This window comes from Apteryx mantelli, chromosome 6, assembly GCF_036417845.1.
Source record: "Apteryx mantelli isolate bAptMan1 chromosome 6, bAptMan1.hap1, whole genome shotgun sequence".
NCBI classification, from domain to species: domain Eukaryota; kingdom Metazoa; phylum Chordata; class Aves; order Apterygiformes; family Apterygidae; genus Apteryx; species Apteryx mantelli.
In genome coordinates, this window is record NC_089983.1 from 21,553,237 (window position 1) to 21,565,435 (window position 12,199).

Below are 12,199 nucleotides of genomic sequence, written 5' to 3' on the forward strand. Positions count from 1 at the left end.
ACTGTTTTGTTTTTTTTTCCCCTCTTGTAACCCCTGAAACACTTTTCAGTCAACATCTCTCACATTAACATATTTCCTCAGTGTTTGGAGTAAATGAATATTCATTCTAAAGCTTTGCACTTACTGTTAGCTTGCAGTAGCTTTCTAATAGCAAGCACCATCCATTCTTCTGCCATGTCAATGGGTGGAGATAAGAGCTCTCTGATCTTCTGAGGGGCAGAGGAAGAGCCTTAGATGCACCACATTAGTCCACGTTAGGTTTGTTGCTTACAGCTCTTAGTTGCATGCCATCTATGTATAAGCATTAAAATTTCATGGGTGTCAGTAGAAATGCTTCATGCAAAATAAATTCAGAAACGTGTCTCTTAGAATGTGTGCATATTCAATGAAAGATACTTGTAAATTGAACAAGAAAAATAATGGCACTAATTACTCTGGATTTAAGTGGTCCACTGTGACAACTTCTGTATATAAATGTAGCTAGTAGCTGAAATTCTTTGCTTCCAGGAGGCACAGGCAAACAGAAGGAAGAAGAGTTTGCTTCCAGCCTTCTTCCTGGCTGTGGAATGAACCCTGGCCCAAATGACAGCAGCACTTAGGTGTTCTGACTAACAAGCACGTGACGAGGGACTTCTGCAGCTGTGCTGTAGTGGGGCTCCGGCAGTGTTGAGAGCAGGGAGGGGGATGGCAGTGTCCTGCAGCAGGGAATTCTGCCCGGGGTGGTGGACATTTGGGTCACGGAGGGGGATATGGACCAAAGTGGTAAAAGAGAAAAGGTTATGCATTCTCATGTCAAAGTCCTTGGAAATTCACATGTTGATCTTTCTTCACTACTCTTTATTTTCACCTAAAGTAAAGGCAATGACAAATAGCTAAGAAGTAGCATGCAGAGAAATAACAAGCATCAAAAGAGTTGGCAGAAAGCTGAAATGTGGAACAAGAAGTTGAATACAGGATGCTAATGGACACTTGAGTTTTTCAGGGCTCTGATCTTGAAATCTTTACCCAAATAAGCATCCTTGTCTTCCCCAAGAGCACTGCTAGACCATTCACAGTTCTAATAAAATCTAATTAGATTTTTGTAGTGGAAAAATGTCAATGTTTGTGTTTAGGATGTAGGTTGTGTGTGCGTGTTTGTAGATATGTATGCATGTAGTATTATTTATACTTTGCTGCAAAAGATAAGTTTAATTCATTTTTATAAGTATTGCTTTTCCCTATTAAAGAGGATCATACTCCATTGAAAAGGGATTAAACAATATCTCATTGTTAAAGAGAGTAGCTGAAAATGTCAATAAGTAAAAACAAGCACAAATAAGTGTGATGCTAAATCCAAGTAGATGGTGCATGCACAAATCACGTTGCCTATATTTTTCTCTTAGAAACTTTAAGCCTCAGTATTTCATTTTTTTCTTCACTTTACCTGTATCTCATTAACTGTAGCAAAACCAGGAATATTTGTGTATAACCATAACCAGTTCTTCTCTTGTTGTGTTTCTGGAAGCTTGCCTCCCACGCAAACATATCCCAAAAGGTTGGTGAAGGTCTTCCGATCAATCACTCTGTGTAAATACTTATTAGTTATGGACTTTGCAAGAAAGCCTACTGAGGCCTATTGTCTTTTCAGTGAGAGACAGTTTTGCCTGCTCATCTGTTTTATTGGCCTGCAGTGCTAACCTCATGCCAAAATTGTTATTGCTGTATAAATTAATGAGAACATGTTACTGCTTCAGCTTCTCAAAACTCCATAATTGCAAGCACTAGAGACATAATTGAAATAACACTTTAAAAAAATTAGTAGTTTTCTGAAAATCTCTTTCATGACAGTGCCATTCAGAATAATTTCAGAAAACAGTAAAAGCTTGTAGCAAGCTTAGCTTTATCAGGTAAGCAAAAGCTGCACAGAATTAACCTATATATTTTTTTCCTTTTTCTTGCCCAGCTATGCAGGCTAATAGATTACATACAGATATACAGGTTGATAGAGGAACTACCAAAGTTCTTTGAAATCACTGGAGGCACTTCTGTTTAGATTAAAGGTCATTAAAGATTGTCAGATGTCCTATAGTATTTTTTGTTTATTTACTTGGTCGTCCCATTCCCCCCCTCCCCCCCCACCTTGGAGCCTACTGAAAAAGCCGAGTTTCATGCTTCACCATAGACTTGTTACTTTCTCATCAAGCCCCCGCTGTTTTCACCCACTTGGCTTTCACTTTTAATGCCACCAGTTTCTTTGTGACAGTAACAAGGAGAGTTTAAATTGCTTTCTTGTGCTTTGCAGAGAAACTTGAATAAAGGCATTTATTCTCTGTTCTGGCATTGCAAAGACTGTTCATACACTTGCAGTGTGTGAATAGCCAAGTAATCGTTGAAATCCATTGGACTGCTCAAACATCCCTGAAATTTAAGCATCAGTGTGAACGTCTGTGTAGCACCAGCGACTTGGTGGTTACTGTTGAAGAACAGAATGGAACTGTTTCATGTTCTTCAATAATACATGCTCTGTATGCAGTTTGAGAAATCAATACTGGAGTCATTTTGCTCTTGAGAAAAGAGCAGGTCAGAAAAAGTTAGACAACAGTTTGGCCAACTTCAAAATCAGATCACTGAGTATGTAGCTTTTGCTAAACTGTACATAAGAAGGATGTCAGGAGAGAAAGTGGATGTCCAAAGCTCTGGTCAGCATCATTTGGACGATTTTGTGGTTTGTTTTATTGACAGCTTCACTGTGGCAGAAAAAAGTTACAGAGAAAGTTACTGCTAGCTTTTGTCTAAGTATCTGTAACTGGTAAATGAATGGTAAAGAGCAGCTTTCACCACATTTATTTGGACGATAATGATGTAGAAATCAGTAGAAATACACTGATTAGAAAAAATCTCTTTTAATTTAAAAGATTTTTTCCACTGGAAAACTAATTCAGTTAGAAGGCAAGAAATACTAGAGCACACATCTAGAAAGCAGTGGGGCCAGAATCCTGTAATAATATTCAACTTGCTTCCTAGTTATGAGATTTGCGCTCCCAAATGTTACAAAGGCATTTGTATAAAGCATGATGTCTGGTTCATATTGACCTATGCCAAATCAGAAGCCAAAGAAAAGCTCCACAAAAATAACAGCGCAGGATATTTTTCACTCTCTGAGGAATCTCAAGGAGAAAGCAGGTGTCCGACCAGTATTGTCCTGAGTCTGCAAAATATGTTTTCATCTTTCTCACCTAGAAATTCTTGACCCGTGTAATCTAGATAGTGACAGTGATGCTGGAAAGAAATGCGAGGAGGCCATTTCCTTCCCACCATTCCTCCAAATATTGTTTATTTTAGTATATCATCCTACCCACAGGCCTGTTTCTCTGCTTGCTGCTTTTCTGGCCAGCATAACAATTCAAGCTCTGTTTTAATGATGTTAGAAGAACATCTTTGTTCAGAAAATTCTTTAGTCACACTTTACAGATGTTACAGGTCCACATCAAATATCCAGCACTATCATAGCTGGCAGAGTTGGAAATGATGGAGTAGCAATATGGATGACTGTCTACATGGAGGCTTCTGCCATTGCTTTGCCATGAACAGAGAGATTGGATAGAATAGTAGGTTGGTAACAAACAATCCAAGGACACAGAAACTGCTTAAAATAAGTGTTCTAGGGCTGTAGGTTTGATTTGGACTTAACTTTAGTACACCTTGATCAATATCTTTGTTTCCCTCTTTGCTACTTTTACGTGTGCTCAGTAAAATAAATTAAATCAATAACATGCTTCAACAATCTTCCTGCATTGCTTTACCTTAGGTTTTGTCTCAGTTTCTTCTGTAAAACTGAAGTGGACCTTCTCCTGTTGGAGAAGTCTTCTACATGGCGTTCTGCACTTTGTTTAATTTTCAGTTTTTTTCTCAGATAAGTCTTATTAGTTCCTTCTCTCTTTCATGACAAAAATGCTTTCCATCATTGTGTTGCTGTCGATGACACTCCAGATGAATTCTGCTTGTGAGCTTCCCATATAGAATCAGATAAAAGAATCCATCAAAAGCTAAAAACCAAACAATACAAGGTTTTTATTTGTTCATTTTCATGTTTGCTTTGGAATCGTGTGCCCCATTACTTTGTCTTATATGTTTTTCTTTGTGATGCCTGTTACAAAGAAAAGTGTGTGTGATTCCTTTTCCCCTCTCCTTCACCCCAAATAGTGGTAAATACACTGACGGACTATTGATTTCCTTTGGTGGTGCTGTTAGGTTTTCATAGGGTGTGCTGCCTAGAATACTGTGTGGCAAAGCAACTGCTATCGTTTTACTTGCTTTGTGGAACAGTGTGGCAAGGGGTACATATGAAGGCACAAATACATGAATTGAAAATGATTGCCTCTGAAATGGACTGTATTTCAGAAGGCTTGACTACTTAAATTTACTCACTTTAAAATAACCTGACAAAGAGGTAACTACAGTGTCTTGTGTGTTTCCTGAGGTGGTAAAGGACTCCGTGTCAATTCTCAGCTGAAATCTAATTTCTGTAGTAGTTTGCTTCAAAGTAAGTTTTTGCTATTTTTTTTTCCCCAGTGTAAGCTTTTAAGGGAGGTTAAATGCTGCTCTTTAAGACAGTAGTTTAGTAAGTCTATTTCTGCATGAAAATGCAAGGTATGAAATAGTGAAAAGTTGTTGCTGTTCAGCAGTACAAATCCTGGTACTGATTTGTCAGGAGCAAAAGAAATGATTTCATGAAAGAACCCTTTTCGTGTTTTTGGACAAGTCCTGCAGACATGCATGGGCACAGTTTTAGTTCTGAAGTTGTGTTCAAAGGCCTCTTCTGGCAGCAGCTGAAGAGGTTACTGGATCCAATTGCTTGTCATAATCACCCTGCTGGGGGGTTATTGCTCTGAGCAGTTGGGCCTAAAACTGAGGTAATAAATCCCTGATTTCTTTACAACCACTCCTACCCCCACAGACCAGGTTAAGCACTGTTTCAGTCAAAATTAGATCAGCATATAATGAGTTTAAACAGGCCAGGGAAAGCACAGTTTGAGAACAAAACCCTAAGAAGACTTTTCTATGGGTTTTATAATTATGGTTCCTGCTGTGGTCTCATTGTGAAGATTTTTACAGTCTGTATGATAGTAAACCCTAATAGCAATCATTTCACAAGACTGAGACAGATCTCTGCAGTATGAATGATGTAGGAAAAAATTATGCCCCAGTATTACTGAAGGTGGGGGATAATTTGTTGTGACTACTGAAATCATCTTTGTTTTTGTGATCATATAAGCTTTCTTGTAAATGCCTGTTCTTGTGAGTTTACCATCATTGCGGAGTGGTGCTGAGAGCTCTGCTCTGCCCTGCCTGCATACCTAAAATGTGTCTTTTATCCTCTAGCCCTTCTGCTTATTCAAGTCTTGCAAACAAGTTGGGGAATCTGCTCAAAACTTCTCTCACTTGATGACTTTATAAGGCGTCATTGGTTCCTCTGTTTACCCAACCCCAAAGGTAGCAACTGTGTAATCTTCACACCCCCACCCCCCAAGTGGTGCATGATAATCTGTGGAATTTGCTGCTAGGAACTATTATGAAAACTGAGTAGCATTGGATTATGTAGAATCACATCCACAAATGCTCAAGAACCTGAGAGAGAAAATTTAACTTGAGTACATAACGTAACAATCTAAATTTAGGAATGCATTTTCACATGGTTCTGTTGCTGTGTATCCTCTGTTTTTATCTGGAGATTAAAAAAAAAATTCAGGGCAAAGTGAAATTTTAAGGAAATAAAATGTTTAGAATGGCACAGTGAAAATTTTCACATTCCATTGCCACCTAGATTCAATAATTCCAACATTCCTTTCCTCCAGTAAAGCAATCAGTCAAAACTACATTTTCCTTTTGAAACTTTGAACTCTTGTACTTTTGCATGTAACATTAGATTAAATCATTTATGTTTGATATGATGTTTTCCTTAGCCATCAGAAGCTTTTTTATGTGTTGAAGTAATCCATAGGATATATTTGTTTGCATATGAATGTCCTTTCAAAATCAAGTCTGGAGAACAAAATTCTCAGCCACTATTATGGAACTAATGGTGTGGAACTATGTTAGTTTGAGGAGCTAGATGAAATGGGTCATTTAAAATACCACTTGAAGAATAATTGGTCATGGATAACTTTATAATGTATATAATATTCTATATCTATTACAGTTACGAAAAGGATCTGTAACCATAATCCATTTTGTTTTTGGAGTTCTCCACTGCTGGCCGTGAAAGGGTGGCTAACCATTTCATTAGAATTCTGTGCATACAGTTGTTTTTAACAGTAGTGAATGCTAACCTTCCTTAATATTTTATATTCATTTGTGAGCTCTATTAATATACTGAAGGAGGGCTGAATGTATAACCAGCATTATACTGTCAATAAAATTTAAAGGAAGCATTTAAGCAAATTCACTGAGGCAGCAAACTAAATAGAGTATTTTAACTAATTTGATAGAAGGAATTGTATTCCTTGCCTATAGTTATATTTTTCCTGTGCTGCAAATCATCTGATGTAAGTCTGTTTGGATATATTAGTATCTGGGTGTCACTGTTTTATCAGAGTTTTTAATAATGTACAATTAATACTGGAAGCAACATTGACTTACACAGCAAATATGGCTAGTCCAGTCACTGAAAGAGAGCAGTGTCAACACATTTCTATGTAATTTAAACAATGGCTTAGGAAAGTAATTAGCTTGACAATAAACCATGCTAACTCTTCTCAATATTTGTTCTTAAACTGTTAATGAAATAATTAGTGAGTGTTTGGGAATCAGTGATGAGCTTCTTTAATTCACAAGTCATCAGAAAGGGAGGAATGATTTGAGGATTGATGAATAAATTGTTTTCTTCAAGAGACGTACAATGATAAATTGGCCTTTACTGGAAAAAATAATTAATCTGGATCCATCTTTAAAGTTTGGAGAAGCATCTGAAGCTATAAAAACAGATTTTCTTGGATAATGGTGAACTTGTCCCTCTAAACCCTCGTGGTGATGCGGCTGTTCTCTAAGAATATTAAGTTTAGGAGATGTTTGAAATGGATTGTGATAGTGATCCCAGTGGCTGAATACAATCTGATCCCCTTCCTCACTTTTCAACTCCTAGCTTCTTTTTGGAGAAACGACTTCTATCGAAGCCCAGCAAGTTTTAAGTATGTGCAAGTTGCAGGTAAATGCTAGCAGGGCTTGTGCTGCACGAGGGAAAAGGGGCTTGTCTGCTGACAGCTGCTAGGGGGTTTTAATCCTATTGCATGGCAAGGATCTTTGTTGTGCTGGACAGTGCCAAAGTGTGCATCTTGCTGCAGGCATTTTAGAAGGAATTTAAGACTAGACTCCTATTTTGTCATCTTTAACTAGGGTCTTAATTTATATTTTTAATAGAATAGTATTTTTTTCTATGCTATTGAGGATCACAGTCAATTTATAAATTGCTCACTGTAACACGAGCGTCACAAACCTCTAACATTGAGTATCATTACTCAGTTCTATGGCTCTGCGCACTGGATGCAGTTTAGCTGTTAAGAGACTTGCCCAGCAGGTTAAAAAAGATGGTCACATACAGAGAAAATCTCTCTTGCATGAAAATGGTTTATACAAATTGTACTTAAAATAACTTCTGATTGTAACATCTGACGTAAATCAATTTTTCTCTTACATAAGTACATCCTACACATTACATAGTAACCTATTGAGGAAGGTGTATAGTTTCAAGTCCACAGTTTCCGTTGTTTCTAGTAGACATCTACCTGACTCATTACTGAACAATCTAATTAGAAATCAGACTTGGTCTGTTGTTCAGGCCTTGCAAAAGGAGTGAGTCTGAGGTTTTCCATCATACTTCCAAAGTTTTGTCCTTTTTTATGGATCAATCTTGATTTCCCATGGTTAATCATATTTCATTGAAATGGCAAATGAATATATTTCAGTTGTGAAATGTAGTCTATTCTACGTCCCCTTGGAGCATTGGGTAAACCTAGCTCAGGTCCCTCTGGCACCTCTTTACTGTTTTTGCTGAACTCCAGCAAATTATCTATTCCTGCTGCTCTGAAAATCTCAAGTTGTATAACTCTACCAATTTCCTGGCAGCTGTTTCTAGGTGATTTGGAACCCATCTAATTTCTTTGGAGCAAGGAGCTATATTTCTGTTTTATTCCTAAGTAGCATTTCATTACTGAGGCTGTCACATGCAGGCAATGTAAGTATTAAACACAATGGCACCATACCTGCTGCTGACAGCTGTGCGTATCTGTGCAGCATTCAGTGACATCTGCACAATTGCTATCTTTCCTAGTTCTCAATTAATCTAATGAGGAAGGTGTACCATTCCTATTCTACAAATCATCTAGAAATGGTCTCTTTCTCTGTCTTCTGACTGCACTGTAATGGTATGCTCTTCATATGTTCCAAACATTTGCCTGCCTTTTTATGCATCCAGTGAGAGAGGTTTTCTGTGCCCTAGGAAGCCATCGGCAACACACCCACTGTGTTTCTTTAATCACTACTGTAACTACCTCAGTGCAACGGGAAACTGCTCCCTTTTGTCCTTACTGTCTCCCCATGCTCCCTCTCCTCAGCTACCGGTTTGGATACAATTATAAGATGCCTTTATAGCAGAGTACAGCTGTGATATGGAAGGGGAAATAAGAATTCCAGTATAAAGAATTTTTATACTCACATGATGGCTTCTGTAGGAGGGTTTTTATTGGTATTAAGTATCCAGTTAAAAAAAAAAACAGGAAAAAACAATATATTCAGTGTTAACTGAGATGTTTAAAAATTAATCTATTTTTTTCTGAAAATTTGTAGGACAATTAAAAAATCATTTCACCTGTCTTAGTTTTGTAAAGCTTTTTTTTTTTTTTTTGTTCAGAGAGTCATTTTCTGTAGAAACCCTTTTATTTAAAAATTCTTGCAAAGCTTACTGGAAGGAGGAAATAATTTCATCTGCCTTTTTTCTGAAAGGCTTTAAAATAATTATATGTATACATATATATAAAATATAGGGGTTTTAGATATTTTATATATAAACTTTATATATAAAAATTATATATGATGTATAATATATAACATGCAAATATAACAGATGTATATAATTGTAATTGCATAATATAATTGCATATGTAAAATGGATATATATTTTATATAAATACATATTATAAAGACTATATATATTTTATGAAAACTTTGACAGGGACCAGCTAAATAATCAGTGACTTTGTTAGTGGTTGAAACAGAATAAACGGAATACCACTGCAAGAGAAAAAAAACCCCAACAACTTGTAATTAAGTAGCTTGACACGTTCTTTCTGAATGCTGCTCTACAACAGATCTGCCACATTCTTATTTTCATTGATATATGTGTAGTTTTAGAAGGGGTAAAAAAATAACCCCATATAGCGTATGTTTTGGAGCATTTTTGAATTTGGACTATAACATTGCATGCTTTCTGTACGTGTCAGAGAAGCGAAGATCAGAACTTTTAAAGGAAAATTGAGCTCAGAAGCAGAAGTTGGGCCTTTTGACACATAGTATTGCAACTTTTTTAGACACATGCCTACTCACAGGACAGCATAGTACTGAGCTGCTTTGTAGCAAGGTTGCGTAAATCTGCAAGTAAATTTCCACTTTTCCTCCCAGTTGTAGAGAGCACACTTCTGCTGCCAAATATTTGGATTTTCTTTCCTTTTTTTTACATTCTTTGACTTAATACTATTATTCATTTGAGTGTCAACACTGTTAGACCAAAACCTGGCAGTTACTCCTCCCCTCGCTCTGGTGTGTAGGCATGCAGTGGGACACAGCGTGCTGGGAAGGAGAGGGCAAGTGCAACGTGCTCCCCAGGTCTCATGAGCTTCACGTTTGGAGAACCAAGGCTGCAAGGCATGCTGTAAGAAGCAGCTGCCCTGTTAAATGTTTGTAATGGTTGATTCTAAGTTTGGGGCAGATTTTTGCTTTCTGAAGCCAGGTAGCTTTCCTTGAGGATTTTTTCTAAAGTCATTTCTAAAAACTCCTGTCAGCTTCAATCATTCCAGCTGTAATTATTCAGTCTGTATGGCACCAATTGCTAAGTGGAATGTATACCTTATTTTATTTTGTGATCTTTAATGAGATATAGTTTGTAGGCAAATAAACTAAAGTGTTCTACAATTCAGAAAACAAAGTCAAGGTAACTATTACTATTAGAATTACTTTTTTTTTTATTGAAGATTTTTATTGAGGTCTTTAAGACTATAGAAAGCTTCTGTTTTATTTCAGTGGGATGTCAGATGCTCTGATTTGCCTGTCTGTAGAGATATTTATGTAACATCCATTGCTATAGTGTGGGACTACTGTGTTTCTGTGTTCTTTGAACACTTTTTCATCATTTCACAGCAATCACCATGTGACAAAGCTGGCCTGCGTGAATGCTGGTAACTGGTAACTTCCTATTATGCTAATGCTTGCCAGGTTAGTGCTTACTCTAAGTCATTCTGTGCTCTTTATGCTTAAAACATCTCAGGTCCTGACCTTGACACTTCAAAGATGTTCCTAAATTGAAAAATAAGGGGATGGGGTTGGAGTGAAGTGGAAGGGTTACATTGATCCAGAATTCAAAGCAGAATTTGCATCCTGATTGAACTTTCATGTTGGAGATAACTTACGTTGAAGAATGGAAGTTCTTTTGGGGGATTTCTTGTTTTTACAAGGAATGATACTCTTTGTATCACTATAATAGAATCATTAATTCTATGATACTGGGTTTTAAATATTCCCCAATTCAAATATTATGGGTTAATTTGTTTATATGGACAAGAAGTCCTTACCAAGATTTACGTAGAATACATTATTTAATCCAAACAAACAAAACCTTGGCTTTTTTTCTAATAGCTGCATTTGTGTCCTGAATTATTATTATTATTATTATTATTATTATTATTAAATTTCATTGTGTCTCTCTTTTTTTTTTTTTTTGTTCTGTTTTCCCTTCATAGTCTATGGAAGTCCTGGCTGCAAGATCCAGTCCTACAAACCCTTTTGGACACCCTCAAATACCAAGCCAAATTTTCCTGAAATTCTTAGAATATCTCAAGGACTTACCTGATGTGTCTTTAGACTTTGAGACATTCAAATATAGGTTTTGGATGTGTCAGAAAATGCACATGTAACAGGTAGTAGGCTTGCATAGGAGCTTATTCTTATTTAGAGTCACTGCAGATGTTACAGTACTTCCCTGTTCTGTTTTGTTCCTCAAATTACTTTCAAACAGTAGACATTTAAAAAAATCACTTTGTATCCCTCTACCATCACCAAGATTATACTGTGACAGTATTTTGTGATCCAGTCTGTTTAATAAAATTATTTAATGAAATGCAGATGTTTTGTATCTTACTGAATTACCAAGATGTGTAGAAGGCTTATCCTTTTGCAGCAACAGAGGAAAAACCACGTTTTTTCCCTTCAGTTGCAATCCACCGATTTGTGTAGCATCAACAGTTGTCAGTGCCCTCTGAGCAGCATCTGCAGTCAATGGACAGCTGGGAAGGAGCTCGCCAGGGCTCTCGGTGGGACTTCTGAGATCCTCTCGTGGCTCGTTTCCTTTCACGGAGCTGGCAGACGTCCCCAGCCTGTGAATTGACTGCGTCCCGTATCATTGCGGCCCAGCTGTTTGAGCTCATCCTTTGGGAGCGCTGGAGGTAGAAGGCTTTCTCTTTTTAACCTTTTGGCTAACAGCCCTAAATAAGATCCCTTTTTATTTTGGCCTATTTGCTGTTTGGATAAAAAGGGCAAACATTCTTCCAGGGAGCCAGTGGGAGAAGAAATAAGTGAGAAGTTTAAAGGCCATGTACATCTGACTGTGATAATGACTGGCCTAATTAGTGCTGAGCCAGCATGCTGCTACTCAATAGCAAAACAGACTACTAATGGTTGAATTAAACAAGGATAAATGTGCTTGTCTTAATATAAAATGTTACTTTTTCATTAATTTTGTCTAATTTAGCCAACTGTTTCATTTGAAACTCTTCCCTTTTCAGTGGAGTTCAGTTTAAAAATGTCAAAGATCTTTAACTGTCTAACTAATATATTTCTGCACTGGCACCTGTAGTCTTGAAACTCTGTAATTTTCCTGCTGATACTCAGTTTATTCATCAGGATCTCATGTCAAAATGATGAATTTCAAATAAAATTAGTCTTTTTAGAGTTTACT

At 37.0% G+C, this 12,199-nt stretch overlaps 1 long non-coding RNA gene across 1 annotated transcript in view; it reads left to right on the top strand.

Moving 5' to 3' along the window:
- The window catches only part of LOC106499176 (uncharacterized), a 61,838-nt gene extending 50,567 nt beyond the window's left edge, over positions 1 to 11,271 (top strand). The window contains exons 2-3 of the long non-coding RNA XR_001295110.2: positions 10,387 to 10,461; positions 10,986 to 11,271. This is a non-coding gene — a long non-coding RNA (uncharacterized lncRNA). The remainder of the gene's footprint in view (positions 1 to 10,386; positions 10,462 to 10,985) is intronic.
- Positions 11,272 to 12,199: the final 928 nt, after the last annotated feature.